The 25,060-nt window shown below is 40.5% G+C and overlaps 1 protein-coding gene across 1 annotated transcript in view; it reads left to right on the top strand.

Moving 5' to 3' along the window:
* Positions 1 to 25,060, top strand: part of INPP4B (inositol polyphosphate-4-phosphatase type II B) — a 516,678-nt gene that overhangs the window by 5,829 nt on the left and 485,789 nt on the right. Inside the window, exon 2 of the mRNA XM_045019298.1 lies at positions 14,111 to 14,218. The gene's annotated coding sequence lies outside the window, so the exon portion shown is untranslated. The remainder of the gene's footprint in view (positions 1 to 14,110; positions 14,219 to 25,060) is intronic.

Raw genomic sequence — 25,060 nt, 5'->3', positions numbered from 1 at the left:
TAATATGTTTAGTAGATGTATTGGGCCTGGTTCTAATTTATACTGTAAGGCCCGGTTTATACACAAACTCATTGGACTGATATAACTGTTTCGATTAGGGATGTGATTGTTCTACTGAAGTAGTTAAACCTGTACAGTCCCTAATGGGAATGCAGTTATACTGGTAGAAAGGTGGTGGATACCAGTGTAGCTTATTCCCATAATGTAAGGTGAATAAGCTGTACTGCTAAGGCACCTTTGTACTTGTATACTTAAAGGGGTATAACTTGAGTGTAAAGGGGGCTTGTCAACATACACATCTGGAAGTGTAAAGGGTCTTAAAGTGGGTGTATCTGCCGTCCCCTCTATGCTACCAAAGCAGTGTAAAAGGGATTTAGTGTAAATGAAAATCAAGCCCATTGTTTATGAGATGGTAATACATTCTTATTAATATGGCTTAAAGTGCTTCCAGAGTGCTTGCAATGTCTGATTACATGAATCATCAGAGAAGAAGATGAAATAAGCACAATGCTGTGTACAGGTTTGGTCACCATAGGTAGGGAAGAGAAGGACAACTAGGATGAAGAAAGGTTTGGAGAGAATTGTGCATGAGAAACATTTGTGCAAATTATGTACAGCCTTGAAGACTGAGGCTATGGGGCAGGAGGGGAAGATATGATTACGTAAGCACACAAATGGGTGCTATGAAAGTGATAATTATTTTTCATTAGTAATACGTCTGGATTTAAGTTGAAACAACCATTTTAAAAACAAATAATTTTAAGTAGCAAGATAACTACAGAATGTGAGGGAATCAAATTGACTAGAAATCCACAAGTCAATGTGTGTGGCATCAAATGGGTGATGGCCTAGAGATCTTAGTCCTGTCTAACAACATAAAAGCAAGGACCAGATGACCTTAACTGTAGGAGTTCTATGCCCAATCCCTGAGCAGCATTATATTTATATATATATATATATATATATGCAAGTAAACTTATATGTAATCGCAGCTTGATCGAACCCCGTGAATACTTTTTTAATAAATTGGATTTTAGTTCTCTGACTTAGATTTTTGCTTCTTATAGATTCTAAGAGAAACTGTTCAGACATTGGGATTAAGTCTTCACTGGCTGTCAAAATATATACATATGTGTGGTACTTTGCACTTAACATTGGACAGTTGGGGCGGGGGAAATGGACAAGTTTCAGAGCACGTGAAATGCTAAATCTGTTAACTGAAAAAAAATCTCTTTAACGTAAAAAGCAATTGGATTTTTCAACACAGTGTTTAAAAAAAAATGCACCACTATCAGAAGAAAATAGATACATGTAGAAATGTTTAGTGATCAAAATGCCATGGTTCCCTGACTTTACTGCTAGTACGCTAATACATTTTACAGCTTCAAACTTTGGTAATCCTTGATAGCTTTTAAAACCAGATTCTCATGATGGTGCGAAGGATGCACTTGCAGAAAATAGGTTTTTATGGGGTCAGATATTTCTTTTGCAAATAAATACTTTTGCATATGTAATAGGTTTTTGAAGGCACAATAAGTGAGTAGACACTCTTGCAGATGAACCATTGATGCAGTTTTTTGAAAATTCAGCCTTAATATTTATAATCTATTATCTGCAGCAAAGAAATCTTTGTTAATTCTCCATGCCAGCGTAGGAGACTAGATGCTGCTTGTTGTTGCTTGGACTTAAACAGAGCAAACAAATCACCACTCTGCACCATTTATTTAGTGTTTGCAGCTTATTTCAGTACTCTTGCTTGAGTAGCAGCCTTTGGTTTTCTTGGGCAAACAAACTGGCACAGCTGTATACTGATCTTTGCAGCACACATTGGGTCTATTTCTACTCTTACTGAAGTCAATGGAAGTTTGCCAATGGCTTGAATGAGAAGAGGATCATGCCTAAAGGGAGATTGGAGCTAAGGGAGCTCCGAATCTTATAGGAATGGCTCCTTGCAACCGAAATGCTAATAGTTATTTGTATTTACACAAATTTTTTTTGTATTTCCAAAAATTTTTTTTTCTATACTAGCCTAGGAAGATACATTCATTATAAATATTTAAAATATCTAAGCCAGCACTGGTTCAGTTTATTGAATGACTCACTGTCTCAGAGCTATCCGTGAATATGTATTAAGATTTATATAAACAAAAGAATACAGAATTGGCCTGTTTTGAAAACAGCAAAATTATGCTTACTCATTTTAAACTTGATTAAATTACCTCCAGCTTAATCAGTTTTGGCACATTACAAAAGATTGACAGAGTTGGGCATCTCGCCTGAAGCTACGATCTATTTTGTTTCTCCTCTGTCTCATTCAGTTAATCAAAACAAGATAGTGCAGGTAAAAATAAAGTGGAAATTCACCTAGGTTTGTGGTTCACTTTTTAATAAATATATAGACAGTTAATAACTTGCTGCTCGTGAACTACTCTAATTCATATATGTTTATGCTTTTTTTGACTGTTTAAAATAATAATAAACATCTGCCACAGGCCCAGGGAAAATCCCTTATATTTTTTGTCAGAAGCTGTTTTGGTTCCATAAACTCAGTTGGTAGGCTTCAGGATTCTATTTCTGTGATTTAAAAGTGCAGTATCTCCCACTATTGTTCAGAGCTCAAAGTAGAAGTGTTTTTTCTAATGTGGAATTCAAACTACTTTAAAACAAATGCATTATCTGCCATGGTTAAAGGCAACAAGGGACAACACTGGTAGTCATGACCTTAGTTTCCAATTTACATTTTTGGAACACTTTTTAATTGCCAGTTCTGTTAAGCTAAATAATTCAACAGCGCCTTTGTTGTGCCATCAGCAATGCTGTTTATATATCTCCTTTCCTAAGTAGTATACTTAGGGCCAGATTCTGACCCTGTTTATAGTGGAGCAAGTCTGTTGAAACTAGTGAAGACACTCTGGATTTACACTAGTTTAAATTAAGGTCCGAATCTGGTCTTTTGTCTACTTCTAAAAGTAACTTAATTAAAAATAGTTTAAATAAAAATTAAATGGAGGTCATATTCTGTCGCTCCTAAAAAGTTCATAGTGGAGGCAGCATGGTCCAATGGATAGATAGGATAGCACTCAGATGTGGCTTCTGTTCTCAATGCTGTTGCTGGCTCACTGCAAGACCATGAGTGCATCACTCAACTTCTCTGCCTACGTTTCTCCATCTGTAAAGGGGAATGGAGATAATGATACTTAGCCATCTTTGAAGTCTATGGGCCAGATTCAGATCTCAGTGAAAGCTACTGTTTTAATGGTAGGTAAGAGAGCAGGGCCGGCTCCAGACCCCAGCGCGCCAAGCGCGCGCTTGGGGCGGCATTTTGCCGGCAGGGCGGCAGGCAGGTCCACTGGAGCTGCGGTTCCAGTGGACCTCCCGCAGACATGCCTGCGGATGCTTCACCGAAGCCGCGGGACCAGCGAACCCTCCGCAGCTGCGGGAGGTCCACTGGAGCCACGGGGCCAGCGGACCCTCCGCAGTCATGCCGGCGGGAGGTCCGCTGGTCCCGCGGCTCCGGTGCACCTCCCGCAGGCATGACTTCTTGGGGCGGCCAAATTCCTAGAGCCGCCCCTGTAAGAGAGGACCGAGATGGCAGAGTACCTGGAGCCACTGCTTCTTCACTAGACAGGAATGGAATCAAGGAACACCAGGCCTAGGTGTGGAGGAGGGGCTGGGAAGCAGAGAGCCTCCTGTTCACCTAGATTTGAGCTGAGAGAAGGTGTCCAGGTGTGAAGGTGAATACATGCCAATGTAAATTAAAAGAATGAATGAGAGCAAGCATCTGCACACACAGGTGCAGTTTTCTGCTCTCAAAAGTAGCTCAAACCCTATTTAGAACTTAAATTTGCACTCTTCACAGGTTTTGATTTTAATAGTGCAGAAATTGATAAGCTAGCATAAGCTGAGCTCAAATCGTCTCATGCTTGGCTGCTTCTACTGGTCTTAGATCAATACTATTCTTCCTACACTTCCTATATCTGCTTGATCCAGAGAGGGACTCCCATCTCTTATATTTGAGTAGGGTAACAAGCTATTTCCCTCAGGGCTGGTCCACACTAAGAAGCGGGGTTGAACTAGGGTACGCAAATTCAGCTACGTGAATAGCGTAGCTGAATTCGAAGTACCCTAGTTCGAACTACTCACCCGTCCAGACGCCGCGGAATCGAAGTCTGCGGCTCCAAGGTCGACTCCGCCACCGCCATTTGCAGTGGTGGAGTACCGGAGTCGACCGCGGCGCTTCCGGAGTTCGAACTATCGCGTCCAGATTAGACGCGATAGTTCGAACTCCGAGAAGTCGAACTCACCGGGTCGACCCGGCTGGTAAGTGTAGACTAGCCCTCAGTGACTTAGCAGATCCCATTAATGTGGGACAACCCCCATTACCAGGATGGGGGCATGTAAGGCAAATGCTGCTAGCTTGTTATAGCATAGCTTTGAGTCAGGGGACAAATGCAATGACACAAGTATCTTTCATCTGGACTAGTAGGAGTCTGGTAAATTTTTTCAAAGCTTGATGCACTATATGTACTGGCCTTTATACTGGCCCCCTCTCTTCCTGTTGTACGTTGATCTGGCAGCACAAATCAGGACAAACGCTATCTTTACTTGGAAGTTATCTCAGTGTAGAAATGCACAGAGGTAGAGTATTGGTACTATGGCACTTCCTTCCTGTCCCTCAGCATAGGAAGAGTATCGGGGCATATCTGGGGGAAGAGGTCATGGCAGGACTGTCCTTATGCCTGGGCTATTCTTGGCTGCCTGAACAGGCCTTGGGATCATAGGCAACTGAGCATAAGTTAGAGCATCTTAAGGGGTACTCTAGCTTACACTGGGGTACCTGGCCTGGCATCTGGCTGGACTCAGAATCTGGAGGAAACAAAATGGCCAGGGGTGGCTCCAGGCCCCAGCATGCCAAGCAAGTGCTTGGGGCGGCATGCCGCGGGGGGCGCTCTGCTGATCGCCAGGATGGCGGCAGGCAGGCCGCCTTTGGCGGCATGCCTGTGGAGGGTCCGCTGGTCCCACGGCTCCAGTGGACCTCCCGCAGGCGTGCCTGTGGGGGGTCCGCTGGTCCAGCGGCTTCGGTGGAGCATGCCTGCGGGAGGTCCACCAGAGCCGCAGGACCGGCGACCGGCAGAGTGCCCCCTGCGGCATGCTGCCGTGCTTGGGTGGCTCTAGACATTTCGCCGCCCCCTGAAAATGGCGAACATTTCCCTCCCTTCTGAAGCATGAGTGAGTTCAGTGTCAGCCCGGAATCAGGGTCACTCTGTATAAGATTTAATGTGTTGATTTGGTAGGCAGATCTTTTGAGAGTAGCCTGAAAACCTTGACTATAAAGCATCCAACCCATTCTATCTCTTGATTTTATAAATTTAATTGATACTGTGCTCTGTAGAATGACAATAGGGAAACAGTCCTCAACATTTGAACAGCAGAATATTTCATTTAATAAGAGTATCTTGTATATGCTCTAGAAGATGAACCCTTACGCCATTTTTATTTTTGAGATATTATTGTACATTGTGAATGTCTGGTTAAACAGATATCTTTATAGTTTTTAAAATGTTTGTTATGCATACCATAACATTTTAAAATAGAAATTAGTCTACACCTAATGCCAGCAACCTCACTAATTACTGCCCGGTCTTGAGTTTGCCTTTTCTCCAGAAGACTATTGAGAAAATTGTGGTATCCAAACTTCTTCAACATCTCCCCTCTGCCACAATCCTGAGTTCATCTCATGCAGGTTTCAGACCTGAACATGGCTCAAACTGCCTCCTGTTATTGATGGTGGGGGCTGCTTAGAAGATGTACTTATCTCACCTTTTTTCTGGTGTATCCCTCTAACTTCCTGGCTTATGATACTCAGCTGTGGGCATATAGGTGATGTGGGAGTCATAGGTAACTTGTTCTTCTGTGGTCGCACCTATCCAGGCAGAAGTTTCTGCCAATGAGGGCTGATGGAACTTACGCAGTAAATGAAATTCAGAGCTTGAAGGTTTTACATGTTTATATTAGTTTATTAATTATAGTACTTCAGACAATTAAAAAAAACCCAACCTTATCTCATATGAAAAATAAAACTAAGCCTCAAACCATTTGTCCCATTAAACATGAACTCTCAGCGGAGAAATAACAATGCAAGTAGGTTCAGAAATTTCACTTGCAAGAAAAAGGCCATGCATGCAGCATCTAGCACTTATCAATGGCTAATGCCGTATAAGAGAAAAAAAATGCCCTAAAAGAACTACCGAGTAGCAGAGAGATAATACAACTAGCATACACATTATGGGTAAACAGCTTTATCTGCTAGCGGCAAAGAGCCAACTGGATAGCAGAGAACATAATATAGCTAATCCAATTAACCTATTTACAGAAGAAACAATACAAAATTTTTTGACACACTTGCAAGGAAAAATGGTTTCCTCAAAAGCTCTTCCTCCTTTTCACATTTTCACTGCAGTGTAAAAAAAAACAACAACAAAAAAACCCTGAAATATTCTCATATATCTTCTAAAATGTAGAATCTTGGTCTTAAACTACCTGACATTGACTGAAACACACACTTTAAAAAAAATATTTTTTTAAAAAATAGGAAATTACTCAATTTGTACTGATTTTTTTTTTTTGCAGAAGAAGACTAAGCTATGAAGCTCCAATGATGGGCTGCAGCGACCTCTCTCACGTTAGAGATTGTTTTAACCCCGTTTCTGCCCATGGGACTGAGAACAATTTTAAGCATATAATGATTAATTAAAAATAAAATCAGCAATTCAAAACACAATACTTCAGAAAATTGTAACTTTTTCTTGCCAGTTTCTTGAGATAGCTATAACGGTCAACAGAAACTGCCTCTCCATAAACATGGAAAAATCACAAACATGCCAGGATAAAAGTCTGTAAGTATGAAAGACAATTAAATTTGTGGTTCCTTAGCATGCAAAAGCCTCGCTCCCCCAAAATGTGGAAGCAGGAGATTAAAGGCACATTGACGTTTGACATCCACACAGATTATTAAAAATAGCATGTATGACACAATTCAAAACCACCCAGGAAAATGCACAGCCATTAAAAAAAAATTACGGTACATAGGATATGTTGTGAAATGTAAAGTGTATGGAACACAGTGCATGTAGTAGAAACAGGGAAGAGGTTAGCCAACAATTTCAAAATTTGAAACAGATACATTTTGGATTCTGTGGAATTTGGCCCATTGAAATCATCGGGAATGAAAAAATCCTTTCAAAACAGGACAACCTTAAGCTAAAAAGATTAATGAAGCAAACTGATTTTTGGACAAGTCCTCTCCTACATGGAAAAATACTCATGTAGGACAGAAAAATCCAAGAATTTCTATTTGCATTTTCCATGGTGGTATTCTGGTGGGAGGGGGGATGACTTTTTTTTACTGAACCTGAAAAATCTTAGGAGATCCATATGCAGACAGTGTAAAACTCCACAGAGTTTCTCATTAGCTCCCCGATCTATGCTGTCCTCAAAACTCTCTTGGGTTGAGGGAGGGAGGGAGAGTTCATACAGTATTTGTGACAGTGGGTATAATAATGTAATCAAGGTTAGCAGTATTCTTATTCAGTGATCCTTCATGGGATTGGGTTTGTAATGTCTCAGTGATCATCTTCCCTGCTCCACCTCTACCCACTTGAGTATCCTGATCACCATAGAGCTCACAGAGAGAGACTGCCATTGGTGTTGGGTGGGGTAATGCTGCAGAGCCTGACTCCGTTGTCCATCTGTGCTCCTAACATTCAGAATAAGTAAAAGAGATTAAGGCAGTTACTACAGGATAAAAGAGATGGGGAGAGGGAGAGAATTAATTAGGAAATTTAGCACTGCCGTTTATTCAGCTGAATGGAAGGGATGGGGAAGGAAAAGCACCTAGAATTCCAAAGCACATTTAAATATAGTCCTAAACCTGGAATCCTGCAATTGTCAACATAGCCTAAGAAATTCAACCATAAATCTTTAAAAATCCCTGTCTTTTGGAACTGCTGCATCATCATCTTAAGCTGAGTTCAAGCAAAAAGTAGTAGAGAGCTGGTTTGATTCAGTCCAGGCTATGCCACTTTCTAGTGGCATAGACCAGGGCATAGCAGAAAGTCTGCCCAGACACCTGAGACAAGTGCAAGACAGACACACGCACACATCTCCCACTTGGCCAACTGATGCAACCTCAGCTGTGTTTGGCACTGGCCAAAGAGCACATCCAGAATGAGTGCTTCCCCAGGCCAATCAATTTGACTGCTCACTCATGTACTGGTGTCTGTCCAAAGATGCTGAACCTTAAAACTTTAAAACCTATTTTATCTTATTACTATGACCTAAATTAAAAACCACTCCATTTTACTTTGAAGACCTCTCTTTGAAACATTCTTGCATGTACTTGGTTTCCGAATATCACTAATAAATAAAAATTCTGTTTAAAATGTGAGATAACATTTTCAAATATTAATACCATTTTTATAAATTAACAGTAATTCAAAGGATGTAAATCCTTATAGCTTTTCACAAGCTACATTAAAATGTAAAAGTTTGAAACATCGAAACATAAATTTAAGGAGTTTATTGATAAGCATTAAACATCAAAGCACCTTTATGCTTTTCCCATGCTCATTCCCATGAATGAGTTACTTTTAGATATTTTTAAAGCCACCTTTCTGTCCTCCTGCAACTCCCTTCATTAAAACACTCCTCTGCCATTATACCCACCAAGAAAAAAAAAAGACAATAATTAGACAAACTGGCGTGCTGTGACCCCTGCTTTTTGTGTTGTGCATAGTTGTTTCGTTGTTCCTTTGTGCTTTTTACATCTGGTTTGGTGCATACAGCCATTGTCTATGGTCACATACTTAGATTGTAAGCACTTCAGGGGCAGGACTATCTTTTATTTTGGGGAGCTGGGGTGGGGCAGAGTACAGTATATAGTGCCTCGCACAGTGGGACTTTGATCTCTGAAGTCCACAGGCAAACTGCCATATAAATAATCTGCCATTGCTGTAGTAGTTATTTAGCATTCTCCAACTGTACTGAGAATTGGATATATGTAATACTTAACTGAGAGGTGTTTTTTTGTTTGAGTAACCTTTAGAAACAGCACTATGTACAGTAATTCATTGACGTAAGTAAATATACCATGCCGTTTATGGTAACTTCTACAGGCTAAATGTATGGCCTCTAATTATCAGAAGCCATTCAGAACTTCAGAGATCAGTGAACACTCAGTGTCAGTGACTCAAAGGTATTTAGGCACCTAAATACATTTGAGGATCTGGGCCTCACTCTCTGAGGGGATGGAGTTCTCCAGTTCTCTGTATTATGTCTGCCAGAAATGAGCGCACGCTGAAACTCTGGATCCAAACACTCCCAAAGTTTGGAAATGTTTGAATCCACATCTAAACTTTATAGGTGGTCCTATCACTTATGTGACTGTATCTTTCTGATTCAGAGGACTTATTTAAAGTGGATTCCCTAAAGTACAAGGGCTCAATTTTCCTGTGGGAGCGCACAACTGAGCATATGGTGAGAGGCATCAGGGAGCAGATTACAGTTACCTAGTTCTGTGCCAGTCTGTCCCTGGCACCAGCAGAAGATTAATGTAGTGGAGCACTGCCTCCATCCTGTCCCTAGCATATCCATATGCTAACATAGGGGCACATGGGATCCCTGGTGTGTGACCTGTCTCCCCTAGATTTGTCACTGGGGGTTCCCCTCTGCAAAGAGGATTCTTTGCTGACTATCAGTGGCCAGCACCCAGCTGCTTTGCATTGTCTAAGAAGTAGTATAAGGGGACCAGATTGCACCTTTGAACTTGACCCCAAGAGCCTATACTGTAAAGGATTTGGATTTCTTCACTCTTAAATATGTGTTCTTGTTAATATCCTGTTTTCTGTTTCATAAATAAACCAAGCCCTACTTCTAAATCATTGTTTAAGAAATTTTTAAAGGTTTCTTCCCCAAGTGGATTCCCTTTGTCTATGGTTGCTAACTCTGACTTAAGCTATTCTGGGAGATTCCCCCCCCCACCAACATGATGTAATGTCATTAATTGTACTGTACCTATTAAAATCTCCTGGATTGCTTTCAATAGTCACTGGGAGAACAATGCTGATTCTAGTAGACTCCTGGCCAATCTGGGAAGGTTCACAACCCTATCTTTTGTCTCTTCTTTCTTCTGATTGACTTAAGACACAAATATCAAATTTGCTAGTGTCTCTTGCTTCCTTTGGTTGCAGACTTTCAGTTGTTTGTCGCCATCCCTTGCTGTTTACCGATTTGGCTGTGCAATAATATGATGGAGACTGCTTTTAATGCTCTGTGGAGAGCTATAAACTGTGACCTCCACAAATCAAGGATTACTTTGAATTCTGCTCTTCCAGTCTTTTTTTTTTTTAAAGACACTAAATAAAGTAGAGAAAAGAGTACTTTTTATGTCTTCAGAAATAGAATTTTTATTTCAAGCTAAATACAATACATTTGAGTTTAATTAGTTCAAAATAAGATTTTTCAGGTGAAAAATGTTCTGTTCCTTGAAGTGGAGTAATTGAAAGCTGATCCAGGAATATTTAGATACAGAATTTGGGAAAAATTCTGGTGACTTTATGTAGAGAGTATAACCTCATTGATAGTTGGGTGGAGGGAAGACAAAACTTAGGAGCTGCTCTAAAGGGTCGAGTGACTTTACCGCAGTAGGTTCATCTTGGAGAAAGAGCATCCTCCGTGGGAGTCAAGAAATATTGGAGAGTTTTGTACAGGAGCGGGGGATTGGATAATTGAATGGAGGGTAAAGAGTGATTTAAAGAAGGATTTGTGAGTTTTAATGTGAGGTGGCCTTAGTGAGAATGGGAAGGAGGTACTTTGAGAGCCTAGAGAGCTGTACCCTGCCCGACCCTGCAAGGTGCTGAGGGCATCTGCTGTTCATTTAAATCCAGTGAGATTGGATTGGTCAGGAAAAATGGCCAGATGGAGCTGGGAGGTGTGCAGGATTAGGCTTAGTCTATATTTTTCTTGTATAGAATACTTGTATTTAAAGTCTGCAACAGCATATTCAAGTAAACTTACATAGGTTACAATACTTGCTGTAGCTAGCGCTGTATGTGTAGTGGGACAGAGATGAAAAAGAGTGCATATATGCCAAGTTTCTGAAGAAACTAGAACACAGGAAAACTGGAAGGTTCAGCTAGTGGAAGCTATAATGTTGAATGGATGGGTTTTCAGTTTGGGGCTGACAGTAACCTTATTCAGTGCAGGAAGTCTGTTGTTCTTGTGCCATCACCTCAGAACAGTCTCCCAACCATTTTGAGGCTAGAAAATAGGGAAAAATAAGGTCAGAGCTCATGGAGGACATTCCATGTAGGATCTTGAAGAAGATGATGGGGGATTTTGAACTGAATTCTGAAATGGTCAGGAAGCTAGTGAAGATTTCTGAGGATGGTGAATATCTGTTTCTCCCAACTGAAGAGATGAACCATTGTATTTAATAATTTTGTTATGTCCAAAAGTTGGGATTTAGGGAGATTATAAAATTATATTAAAATAGTTGAGAACAGTCAAAGGCATGAATGTCAAAGGATTGCTTGAAGAAGTGTCCAATGAGAGCACTGTTTCAAACCTCACGCTGGCAGACATTGGTGAAATATACAGAAGGAAAAAAAGATAGTGGCTACGTTGAATAAACAATCATGACAGGAATGAATACCGGATTGGAGCTGATGGGGGCAGAGAGATGAAGGTGTTCACCAATTAGTATAGCGAGTCCCTGGTATACGTTGGGGCTGTGTTATTGAAAAGGGCAATGGATAATGAAAATCCCATCCCACCCCGCCTCTTCCCGCTCCCCCTACACCCCACCTCTTCCTGCCAAGTTCTGCCCCATCTCCGTGCGCGCCCTGTCCCTACTCCTTCCCCTTCCCCCCAAGCCTTCTGCATGCCTCGAAACAGCTGATTTCAGTGGGGAGGAGTGGGAGGGTGTTGACTGCCCACGATGGATATGCAGATTGGGACTGACATGGAACTGACTCAGATCATCCCCTATTGATGAGCGACAGATATGCGAAACGACAGATAAGGGGGAGCCGTATACCAGGGACCTCCTGTAGTAGGAAATTAGTTTTTTCCTGTTTGTTTACAGGAAATTGTGGCAGAGTCAGGAACTTAAGAGGAGGAAAATGAGTTGAAATGAGGCAGGGGTTATATCTTTTGACATCTGCCGCATAGAAATAATTCCCAAGATTGACTTTTGAAAATACGTGGCCAAGGGAAAGAGTGGTGGGAAAGAATTGTAGAAAAGGAGGAGAAGGGAAAAGCCTTAGGGAATAATGTAACAGAAGAGGATCTAGTGACACAGAAGTGACCGTAGTTCATTACAAAACTGTAGTGGTTAGATGAGATGCCAGAGAGCCCAGATGATCTAAAATCATGTTAGGGTTGATCGTATCAAATATAATGATGTGAAGCAGCAGGATGAGGAGAGCAGGACAGATGGGAAGATCATTGACCAAATGTTCTAGTACCAGGAAAGTAGCAAATAGGCTGGAAATGACCAATGAGATTGTTTAGACAATGAGAGAGGAGAACGTTTTCCAAAATGCTCTTCAGAAAAGAGAAGATTGGACATAGGATGGTAATAGCAAGGGAGAGGATGTTCACGAGATAATGACTAAATATTTAAAATTATCATCATTTCGCCTTCCAGGAAAATAAAAAGTGTCAGACATCTGCTGCCAGCGACACACTCATGAACAGTTTGTATTGATTTAAATGTAAGTTGGGTGTACTGAGGGCAGAATTTGGCACAATATAAGGTTCTATTGAACCTCTTACTCATTAGTTTGATTTAAAAAAAAATCAGAGACATTTAAAACAAGGAAAAAGCACATTTGCAAAAGAGAGAGAAATGTTTTCAAATGAGAGTTTCTACCTCTTGCTTAGTTTCCTTTTGCTTGATCTGGCAGTGAATTCTTAATCCTGAGTCTTTTGCCATGTGGAATTGACTGTGATGTCACCAAATCAGCATTAGGAGTATGATTTCACTGCAGAATACACCTGGTGGATAAGATGTGCTATGAAGGATAATATGGAACCAGAATACTGTCAGCAAAGAGCATTGCACCGAACTAATTAAGGAATATTTGGGTAAATGCAAATAGAGCTGATACTTTGCTAATATTGCAAAGACAACTATGAAGAGCCTTTGAAAGCAAAAGCTATTTTAAGTATTAGATATTTAAAATATCTTCCCGAATACCAAAGTCTCCCTAAATGTAGTATTTTAAGTACATTTAAAAAGTACTAATTATTTTTTTGAAATAAATTTCTGTACTTGTATGTAAATTAGGTAAAACGTAGATAAATCCAGTTACAGTACTGATACTACCACATCTAATTTATCTGTATATACCGAAAACTAATTCTTGGTGATTAAACAAAACCTCCTACAAATCATAATTTGAGCATAATGCCAAATTTTGTTATCCAGTGACATTTCCCCCCCTGAGGAGACTGGATGGATAGTAGGATTGAGTCTCTGTTCTGCTACAGACTTATTCTGCAGGTCACTTAATCTACTCTGTGCCTCAGTTGCCCATCTGTAAAATGAGGATAATGCTTCATAAAACCTCTCTGAGGTTGTGAGGTTAAAATCAATTAATGATTGCAAGGTCCTCAGATACTACAATGATGAAGGCTGAGTAAGTATCTAGACAGATGAAGATCAGCACAACACATTTATACGTTAGTCCCTGGATCAGGCAAGCTGCTTTTCCAGTAATTATCTTTAATATTTACCAATTCTGAAGGATATCAGAAAACTTAACTTAAATTAGGATATATACAATATATGTAGTTGCTACTCATGAAATAATAAGAAGAAACAAGACATATAATAAACAGTGGAATGCTTTAGTTTCTTTATTGCTATGTAGTAGTATAAAACAACCAATATAATATAAATCTCAAACTCAGCACTCATTTCTTTTACTATAGTTTTCCTCAACTAAGCTTGTTTTTGCTAGTCTGGATCTGGTAATTTGGTGTCAGGAGAAAGCCATACCAAGAGTTTTTATTTGTGATTGTTTTTTTCTTTATTTTTTATTACCAGTGTCAAGGAGAAGAGCAAAAGTACAGCACACAGCTCATCCAGATAGTTTCGAGCTCCATTATGTCATAACAACCTCGCCTGTATTTTAGGTTATCTAAATCAGCTGAGGTAAGAGGGGGAGCTGAGTGTTCCTTATCTTTATTGTGCTGAAATGCTTTTCTGAAGGGCTGTAACCAGGGCTGGGTGAGCAGGGTAGATGCCTAGGATGCAAAGCTGCAGGGGCGGAAGAATGGGATGGGAAAAAATGGTAGGAGGTGCAAATATGCTTTCTTGCCTTGGGTGCTAAAATGCCTAATTACGGCACTGGTTTTCTACCCGAAAATCTGTCCCACGTGCCTTAAACAAAACTTTTAGCCTGAATATAAACTTACTCTGACGCTTTTGCATAATGATCCAGTACTAGATTTTACTTATTAGAAAGTAATTATAGAGGAAAATTTTATAAATTTGGAGCATTATTTTAAGTGGGTTTAACATTTCCTAAAACATATGCCTAGAACATATGAATGTGAACTTTACAATTAGGGCACAAGTTAAGACTTTTGTTGTTGTTTTGTTGTTTTTTGGTGTGTGTTTAATAGGGCCGGGCAGGAAATGGTTTTTCCGTATTATGAAAATTTTCCGATTCAGCATCAAGAAGGAGAGAGAGAGACCCAACCACCTTAGAATAGCCAGTGGCCTGGTGGTTAGGGCACTCACCTGGGATGCTGGAAATCCAGCGTCTGCTCTGCCAGATTTGGACCAGGGACTTGAACTTGGGTCTCCTACTTCATATGTGAGCGAGTGCCTTGACTACTGGGCTACAGAGTCTCCTGTTGAATCTGTTCTAATAAGTATAAATAAATATTCATTGGGCCAATGAGAGAGACTGACTGTATAGCTAGAGCCCCATGTTTTTTTGAAAATGCAAAATAGCACGTAACAAAACAAAAAACTTCACCTTGCTGTGATGGCTCCTGTCCCATGTTGCTGGGCCCAGCGCCACACTCTGGGTGTTGCAATCTGGTGCACTGGGTTGTAGCACCCCTAAGATTTAGCCTGGGCACCCCTCTGGTGGAGGAAAGCTGGGCTAAACCTGAGTGGTGCATGGGGTTGCAGTATCAGGTTGCAATGCTGGGAGCTGGGCCCAGCTTCACAGGAAAGGAACTGCCACTGTAGGATGAGTGCAGGGCAGGCTCACTCTACAACCCTGCCCACCTGAGGGGCCATCGGGCAGGACCTAATCTCCTCCCTTATCACCTACAGGGCGTCCTTCCCCTCCCAGGGCCTCCTGACCCACCTCAGGGGCAGGACCTGACCACTTTCCTCCAATCTGCTCTAGTCCTTGCTCTACCAGAGTCAGACCAGGGCCTTGAAGTTGGGTCTCCAACATCCCAGATGACTACCAGGCTATTGGCTATTCTGGTGTGGATTGGTCTCTCCATCCTGAACCTGATAAACCTTTCCTGATGAACTGGTATGTTCCCACAAAAAGTTTTGGTTTTGATGAATTGGCATGGTCTCCCCCTCCCCCCCAAAGAAAACCCCAACCAAACACCCCCACTTCTAAAATTAAAAAAAAAGTCAAATTTCCTAACCTGCTCTAGTGTTAAAAATGCATTTGTTGGATAACAGAAGACACTGATGAAAATTCCCCATAAGTGAATTGTTACAGCAGCTGTAGGATGTTTTTAATGATCGAATTGCTACCTTTCTACATCTAAAACTCTGTCAGATAAACTTAGAAAAAGATGGATGAAAATATTTTATAGATATTGAAAACCCAGGTTAGTGTAACATTTCATTGGTATCCAGACGTCGGTTAATCTGGATCCAAGCTGTCGTCTTTACAAAGAGTCGGTGACTGGAGGTTTTGTGAATGACATTTTTGTGTTCATTGTTTAAGAAGAAAATAACACATTCTCTGAAAACTGCAACTGTGCAGTTTCCTGAGCCAGAAAAGTGCACTACTAACCAATGTTGTCAAATGGATCCACGTCCTTATGTTGAATGGTTGGGAGTGGGGGAATCATAGTCTGGAACAAAACAAAAAAAAAATCAGACAAACATATCAAGCAAAAACATTGTCAGCCAGAGCACTGCAAAATAGAAACTTTTTGTGTAAATTCAAGCATCTGTTGAATAGTTAAGAAAAAGTACTGATAATAATGTCATTAATAATTTGTTATCTACGTAGGATCACCAGTACATTTGAAGTATGGTATCTTATTCTAGCTTCCCAAGGATCTATGACTATCCAACCATTTGAAGATTGATTGAGACTCAAGAAAGAGTAAAGTCAGAATGGGGTTAAATTGTACAATTAATATCAGGGCAAGCACCCCTAAAAGGGAGAAGTACTGGGAGAGTCTGGAAAGAATTCAAAACCTTACTCAGCTTCAAATAATTTGAATTTGTGTTTGTTACCTACCTCATGGAGGTGTTGTGAGGATTAATTGTCTAAAAAGTGCTTTGAGAACTTTGGAAGAGAAGTCTTATGTACACTAAATAAATGCAATATATTTTTATTAACTAAGTATTTAATTTTGCATTACTTTTAATATCCAGTTTATTATGAGGGACTAGATTCAGCCCATAATTACTCCACCTTTCAGAAGCATAATTCAGGACTGTGTCTGTCGGGAGGGTTGTTGCAGAAGTGCAGTGCTTGTTTCACTTGGGGCCTTGCAGTGAGCTAGCCCACCCATCAGTTTGAAGCAATAGTGAGGGAGGGAATATAGTTGTGGTGGTGGTTGGATATTTTGAGTAGGGGCTCAGTCCTATGGCCCAGGTCCAGTAAAGTAGTTCTTAAGCATGTATTTAATTTGACTTCAGTGGGACTATTCACATTAAGCTTCTGCTCAAGTACAGTGCTGAGCTGGAACTCATGTGCATGTGCCAGGCAGCTGCTAGTGGGGCTCTGATTGATTGCCACCGGTGATTGTAACCTAGAAGAACTATCAAGGGAAGGCTGTGGAACTAGTACCATGGAAATGAATTCTGCAGCTGGCACAGAAGAGTGTAAATTGTACCTCACAGGGCCAGTGGGGAATGAACCAAGACTTAGTGTTGTATTTGCCAATCTCTTTGTGTTGTGATTTTTTTCCCCCCAGAAGTTGTAATAGCTGAATGTTAATCTATGTGTTTCCCTTAAGAATGCTGGTGTACTGCTTTAAAAAAATGTTTTCCAGCTACTGTGTGTTTTATTGTGATACCTAAAACAACATAGAGGAAACCCCTCCTTTATGGGTATTGGGCCACACCCTTAGGAAGTGCACATCAATTATTGACTTCAATGGAGCCACCCAAACTTACACCAGCAGAAGATTTGGCCTGTCATCTGTGACTATGCTAGCCTATGGATTTCTGGGCAGTAGTAATTCAATCTCATTTAAGAAGCTTGTTCCCAGATCGATTGTTTATCTTTTTTTTAAATCAATGTGCAGAACTACCAGTCAAAACTAGTAATCACTTCATCATCCATGGAGATTAAATTAAATGGGAGAGAATGCAGCTGTCTGTGGGAGCTTTGCTCAATTAAGGGCTGCAGAATGTGGCCCCAAGCTAGCATTCCTTTTATTTTTTTTTATATGCGTAAGACACACAGTGACAGGCATTTTGGTGTGGTAACATTTCAGTATTATGACATGCATTTAAATTTGTGTGGACTATTTGCTTAAATGTATGTTTAGTCTTTCACCTAATCTGTTGTCATACAGAATAAACTTATAAAGAAAGCAGTTAATACATTCTTCCTGAATGAAGCCCAAAGCAGTTGTCTTATTTTGTGCTAATAACGATTTGTTTTACAGTGAATAAACATCAATAATTCTGTTTACCCCAAATTAACAGAATGAAGTGTCCTAGAGTTTTTTTCCCCCATCTTTGTTTGATCTGTGGAGGCTGATGACAAGTTGTTTGTGAAAAGATGGTTCAGTGCCACTAAAAACCGCAAGGCTATACAGAATCTTGAGGTGCATTGTCTTGTTAAGGCTCTTTTTCTGTTAACTAAATAGTTGTCCCAATCTTGGGTTGCATTTCAAGAGTGGAGTGCACGAGGCACAGTTCTGAAATTGAGGAGAGGAGGAGGCAAAAGTGTCTCTTTCTGGGCATGACTGGGGCTGCTCTAATTTATGTTAGGTTTGACAAGCTGCCTAGAAGCTCCTCTGCTACTCCAGAATATCCAGAGCGTAGTGAGATCTCGCCATATCTCCTCTCTTGTCCATGAACCAGATCCCAGCCATCTCTTTGTGAGGCAGGGATGGCGTAGGGCCATTATGCTATTGGGGACATAGCCCAGGGGCTGTCATCTTTACAGCCCCTTACCAGTATATGATCTTCCTTTTGAGGGGCTGCAGCAGAACTCTGATTAAGGACCAATACCTTTAATTTGTTTTGAACCTTTCAACTCAGTGCCTCCAAGCACTGTAGAAATTGATATGAAAACTATATACATAAGCATAAATTCATATATCATTTATTTCCCCCCCCCCACCCTTTTCACAGAACACAGGAAGATGAACATATTGTAGGACAGGAAGTGAAGAATAACATATCCATTGAAATGGCATGGGAAACTTTAGGCAGGCATCATGTAATTAGCCAGATTGGATTTTGACCAGGACACTAGAATTGACACCTTTATCTGTTGAAGAATGCCAAGTAATCTTTAATAATCAAACACTGTCTCTTAACAATTTTGGTGTATTTGTTCAGAGGGCATCATGCCACTTACTGAATCACCAAACATTATATTTTTTTACTTTTAGATGGTCACAAAAAACCCTTTCCATCTTGGCATAATGCATGATCTAATTGAGGCTTTTTGGCTGCCTTCATTGTGTCAGGGAGAGCCCTTTTGATGTCTTTGCTGTTAACACATAAAAACTTTGTTTTTTTTTATATGTTCCCAAAATCTTGCTGTTGAGGCAAAAGATTATTGAACTCTCAGGTTCTAAAGTAAAATATTTTTTGAAAAATAAATGAAAATATCACTGATAGTGCCGTTTTCATCCTTCGGGAAATGGAAAATTACTTTATCTGGAAGGAAATAACATTTGGAAACATCTGATGCTTCTACAACTCTTTTAAGAAAATAAATAAAATGAAGCTGTCAGTTCAGCCAATATTTTTTGTCCAAAAGCTCTGACTCTTTAAAGCCCCAAACTGTGCAGTCTAAACTCAGACCCTTAAAATGGAAGATGTGGGAGTAAGCAGATGTGACTAATTCACATTCGTAAGGCATCACATAGGTGTTCACAATGTATCATAGGTGTTTGCTTCACAAATTTACTGGGCACTGAATGGCTAAATTGAAGGCTATGGGCTAGATTGTCTGAATTACCCAAAATATGCTGAGTGCAGGACCAGAGGTGAGATTGCTTTGGGGCCACAGAACTGTACTTGGTGTAAAGAACATTATCTGCAGGACTGCTGTACTTCATACCCAGCTGCCTAGGGCCCCAGGTGGTGGTTTTGTCAGCCAAGGATTACTGGAGTATAGAAATGTCTTGCTCATGTCCTCTGTGAAGGACATGGAAGATGCCTGGATAATTTTATGAAATATTATGTGATTCTGTTTGACTATTATTGTGTTGTTTGTATGATTATCAGGTGTTAATTCCATCAGGAGCTGCCTTGCCTGTACACAGGAAAGGAGACTGTATGCTTCAGATAGTAGCATTCTCCAGTACACAACAGGTATTGATTCCTTTTGAGGTTTTCCTCTGGCAATGCTGAGTTCAACACCCTGGGTTTGGTACAGAGGAGGGGACATCCAGGTGGGAGACACAGGCCTGGACTATATGTAAAAGAGGTGTGAAAAATTCACACCCTGAGCATTGTAGCCTATGCAATGTAGATACAGTTAGGTTCATGGAAGAATGCTACCCTCGACCTAGCTGCAATTGCTTGTGGAGGTGGAGTTCCATACATATCTGCAGCAGAAAGGACTGCAGCTCACTCACTCAGTCAGAAGTCTGGGAGTGATTGATATTTATGGTGGAGCCCAGCCACTTCAGTTAAGGATTCCAACATTGTAGCAGTAAATCAGATCTTTTTGCTATGTGGTATTTGGTAATCCACAGTAACAAAGAAAAATAAATATATCTTTGGACTAATTTATTTACTTACCCTTTGTGTTGTAACCAGCTGCGGGAGTCATGTTTGCAGAGTTGTTTTTGCTACTTTGTTTTACTATAGCAAATGATGGTTTCCTGCACTGTTTGCTGCCTTTTTTCACTGCTACTGCTAGGACCAGTAAAGAAGGTTGAAAGCAGTGGAATTCCTTCCCACTTACCATAAAATTATGTAGGTGTTGTGTCAATTTTGAAGCCCCGATGAACTATTTTCAGGCTTAGGAGCTGAAGAGAAAAGGTTTGTTTCCGAATGTCGAAGGGTCACTACTTTTAGATATCTAGCACTTTTATGAGCAGATTATTACTCTGCCATAAGATTTAGTATTGTAAATGGCCCATGACACATTCTTCTTCAGGATATGAAAAAGTACTGTCAAGTACATTAAAAGTTTGATTTAATTTTTTTTATATCTCAGTGTTCAAAAGCATGATGATACAATCTTTCCCATTTGTTAACCATTATTTCCCCTCAGAGAATCTCTCAGATCTTGTAATTACCAAGTTATGTATGTATGTATGTTTGTGCACACTCATCACTGAAGAGATCAGTACACTCTGAAAATAGTTTCTTAATTGCAGCAGTGGAGGAAACACAATAGCTTGTTTTTATGTAGGTCTCACACATAAAAGGCCACTGTTTAATAAGTTCTGCCTGACCCAACTGTAGATTTGAGTTAAACTAGATTTAAGAATACAAAGGCAGTTCTTCCCCAGATAATTATTTTGAGATGAATTACTTGACTTTTAGTTCTGCTCCCTATTGTCTAATTCTTCAGGTTTCAGTTTTTCTTTTTTTTGTTTCTTTCAGTCTGTGTGAATTGTTTATACTTTCTTCCATATAGATAAAATATGTAACACATTTTATTTCCATATTGCTAGTGAAAAGATGAATACTTTTTCTTGTCACACTTTTAAAATAGCATCATAAATTAATTTTGGTGCAGTCATGATACCATACTTATTGCATGATCTGGCGCATATTAGAGAAATTTCTTGTCATAGACCTGGCATTTTTCTCAGTTTTGTTAGAAACAATAACAATTGTGTTTCCAGTAATCATGTGTGGGTATATTTTTAGGGAGGAACCAATAAAACTGTCTCTCACTTTAGAAGCTCACTAATTCTTTATCACTTTGGTTATTTCACAGCAAATCTTCCCGTTTGATATGGTTTTATAGTTTATATATTAGAAATAAATAATAAAGAAGTAACTTTAAGAGAACTTCAGTAGATTCCAAGATCAGAAGGAACCATTGTGATCATCTAGTCAGACCTCTTGTGTAACACAGGTGATAGAGCTTTGCCAATGTAATTCCTAGAACATACCTTTTAGAAAAAAACATCCAACCTTAATTTAAAATTTGTCAGTGATGGAGAAACTACCACAGCCCTTGATAAATTGTTCCAGTGGTTAATTGCTGTCACTGTTAAATTCAGACTGAAAATAAGGTGTAACTTTTTCTAGCTTCGGCTTCCAGCCATTGGATTGTGTTATACCTTCCTTGCTAGACTGAAGAGCTTATTATTAAATATTTGTTCCCAATGTAGGCTAAGTTCCCTGTAAGCTGTGCAGCCATGCTGCAGCCTATTTAGCACCACACAGGTGCTTAGGGAGCCTGCCTGGAGACCTGACAGGGGTGGGGGAAGGGCGCCTGGCCCCCAACCTGCTGTGGGCGGGGCTCCCCTCCCCCATCCCCAACTAACCCTGTAGCACGGACCTGCACCAGCCAGAGCGGCCCAGACACAGATGCAGCTGGATCAGGCCCAGGCATGGCCGGGGTGGCATGGAGTGGCCCGGCCCCAGGTGCGGCCTGGGTGGCCCTCCCCCAGCCTGGACCTGCTAGGACATGGGGAGGGGTGCCTATCCTGCAGTCCCAGCTCCAGAGCTCCCGTGGCAGGGACAGGTGCCTCTCCCCATCCAGCCTAGGTGCTGCTGAGGGGAGAGAGCGCTAGGGGGAGTCCTCTCTCCCCGCTGTAGTCCTGGAGCACCCTCCTGCACCCCAAAGCCCTCATCCCTGGCCCCACCCAAGAGCCCGCACTGTCAGCCAGAGCCATCACACCCTGAGCCCCTCATTCTGGCCCCAGCTGGAGCAATCACACTCCTGCGCCCCAGCCCTGAGCCCCTCATCCCCAGCCCCACCCCAGAGTCCGCACAGTCAGCCAGAGCCCTCACCCTCTGCACCTAATCCTTGGCCCCATCCCTGAGCTTGCATCTCCAGTTGAAGCTCTCACACCCCTGCACTCCAACCCTCTGCCCCAAGAACTCGGCCCCACCCTCACCACATCAATTTTGTTATGGGCACCAATATGAAGATGATGTGTCACACATCACCTCCATGTTGGTGCACATATCAAAATTTATTCCACATATGGGTGGGGAAAATTAGACGGAACACTGCATGTAGGTACTTACGTAGACTATAGTCAAGTCACCCCTTAACCTCCTCTTTGGTAAGCTAAATAGACTACTACAGGAGCTCAGTCTATCACCAGAAGGCATTTTCTAATCATTTATTCTTGTGGCTTTTCTCTGAACCCTCTCTGGTTTATCAACATCCTTCTTGTGTTGTGAATGCCAGAATTGGACACTGTATTCCAGCAAACGATTGTACCAGTGTCAAATACAGAAGTGAAATAATCTTTCTACTGTTAGAGATCCCCCTGTTTATGTCTCCAAGGATAGCATTAGCCCTTTTAGCTACTGTGTCACAGGGGAGTTCGTGTTGAGCTGATTATCCACCAGGACCTCCAAATCTTTCTCAGTCACTTCTTCCCAGGATAGAGTCCCACATCCTGTATGTTTGGCCTATGTTCTCAGTTCCTAAATGTATATGTTTATCGTTAGCCATATCGAAACACACATTGTTTGCCTGCGGCCAGTTTACCAAATGATCCAGATTTCTCTGTCAGTCTCCTTCATTATTTACCACTCCCTCAGTTTCTGTGTCATCTGCAATCTTTATCAGTGGTTATTTTGTTTTCTTCTGGGTCATTAATAAAGATGTTAAATAACTTAGGGCCAAGAACTATCCGTGCAGGTCCCACTAGAAACACTTCCAATTGACGATAATTCCCATTTACGATGATACTGTGAGACCTATCAGTTAGCTAGTTTTTAATTCATTTAATGTCTGCATGTTTTAGTTTTTTATCAAAATGTCATGCAGTGCCAAGTCAAATGCCTTGCAGAAGTATATTACATCAGCACTATTATCTTTAACAACAACTTGTAGTATCATCAAAAGAAAAATCAAGTTAGTTTGACAGGCTCTGTTTTCATAAATCCATGTTGATTGGTATGTAATTGTATTCCCCTCCTTTTGTTCTTCATTGTTGAGCCCCAGATCAGCTGCTCCATTATCTTGCCTAGGATTGATGTCAAACTGACAAGCCTATAATTACCTGGGTTATCCTATTTACCTTTTTAAAATATTGGCAAAACATTAGCTTTCTTCCAGTCTTCTGGAACTTCCACAGTGTTCCAGGACTTATTGAGAAATCAACATTAATGACCCAGGATGCTCCTAGTCATCTTTTTTTAAAACTCTTGGTGTAAATTATCCAGAGCTGCTGATTTAAAAATGTCTAACTTCAGTAGCTGTTGTTTAATATCCTCCTGAGAGACTAGTGAAATAGAAAGAGTATTATATGATATGACAACATCATCCGTTTCTTCCCAAATAAAGAGCAGAAATATTTGAGTACTTCTGCCTTTTCTGCATTATTATTGATAATTCTACCATTTCCATCTAGGAAAGGAGCAATACTATTTTTAGTATTCTTTTTGTTTGTAATATACTTAAACTCCTTATTTTCCTTGCCTCTGCAGCTGTATATTTCTCCTTGTGTTCCTTTGCTTCCCTGATAAATTTTCTACAATTCCTAGCCTTTGATTTATATTAATTACTGTCACCTTCCCCTTTCTTCTATATCTAATCTCTCTCTCTCTCTCTCTAAACTCTCTTTTTAGCTGCCTTCAGTTCCCCTCTAAACCAGATCAATGTTTTTAACCAATATGGCCACCTTCCTCAGTCATGGTATTGTGACTTTTTGTGCATCTAGTAGAAAGATGTTGAAAGATTCCCAATTATTATTCACATTTTTCTGATTAAACTCTTCCTCCCAGCTGATTTGGTTAGTAATTGTTTTCAGCTTTGTGAAATTGGCTCTTTGAAAGCAGAGAGTATATGACTGGTCTGGACTTTATTCTGTTTGTACATTACAAAATTGAACAAGTCATGATCACTTGTACCTAAATACCATTAATTTTTAGTTCTGTGATCAGTTCTTCTTTATCTGTCAAGATGAGGTTTAATATAGTATTCCCCCATGTTGTAGGCAATGCTTTTTGAGTTAGGAAATTGTCATCTATAATATTTAGAAATTCCAAGGATGTCCTAGTAGTGGCAGCATAAGACCTCCATCATATGTCATTCAAACTGAAGTCCCCCCGATCATGCAGCTTCCCTCCCCACTTCCCCCCAGGCATCATAGATATCTATATAAGGAGCTGGTCACTAGTGTGATTTGGTGGCCTGTAGTAGACACCAACTTGTACCCTATCTTGTGCTTTCTGTTAGATATTGATGCATAAGCATTACGGATAATTTTTGTTTGAGTTATCAGTGACTCAGAAACCGGTAATGCCATTTTTGACAGAGTTCCACCCTCCCCCTCTTTTGTCCACTCAATCCTTCCTAAATAGGTTATAACCACTGATTTTTAACATTCCCTTCATGGTAATCATATCACCAGCGGTTTCAGTAATACCAACTAGATCAAATTTATGCTCATATATGAGCAATTCCAATTCATATTTTTTGTTACCCAGGCT

This window comes from Mauremys mutica, chromosome 5 (assembly GCF_020497125.1).
Source record: "Mauremys mutica isolate MM-2020 ecotype Southern chromosome 5, ASM2049712v1, whole genome shotgun sequence".
Taxonomy (NCBI): Eukaryota; Metazoa; Chordata; order Testudines; family Geoemydidae; genus Mauremys; species Mauremys mutica.
Note: the sequence above shows the minus strand (reverse complement) of the source record. Positions and strands in the feature narration are given on the sequence as shown.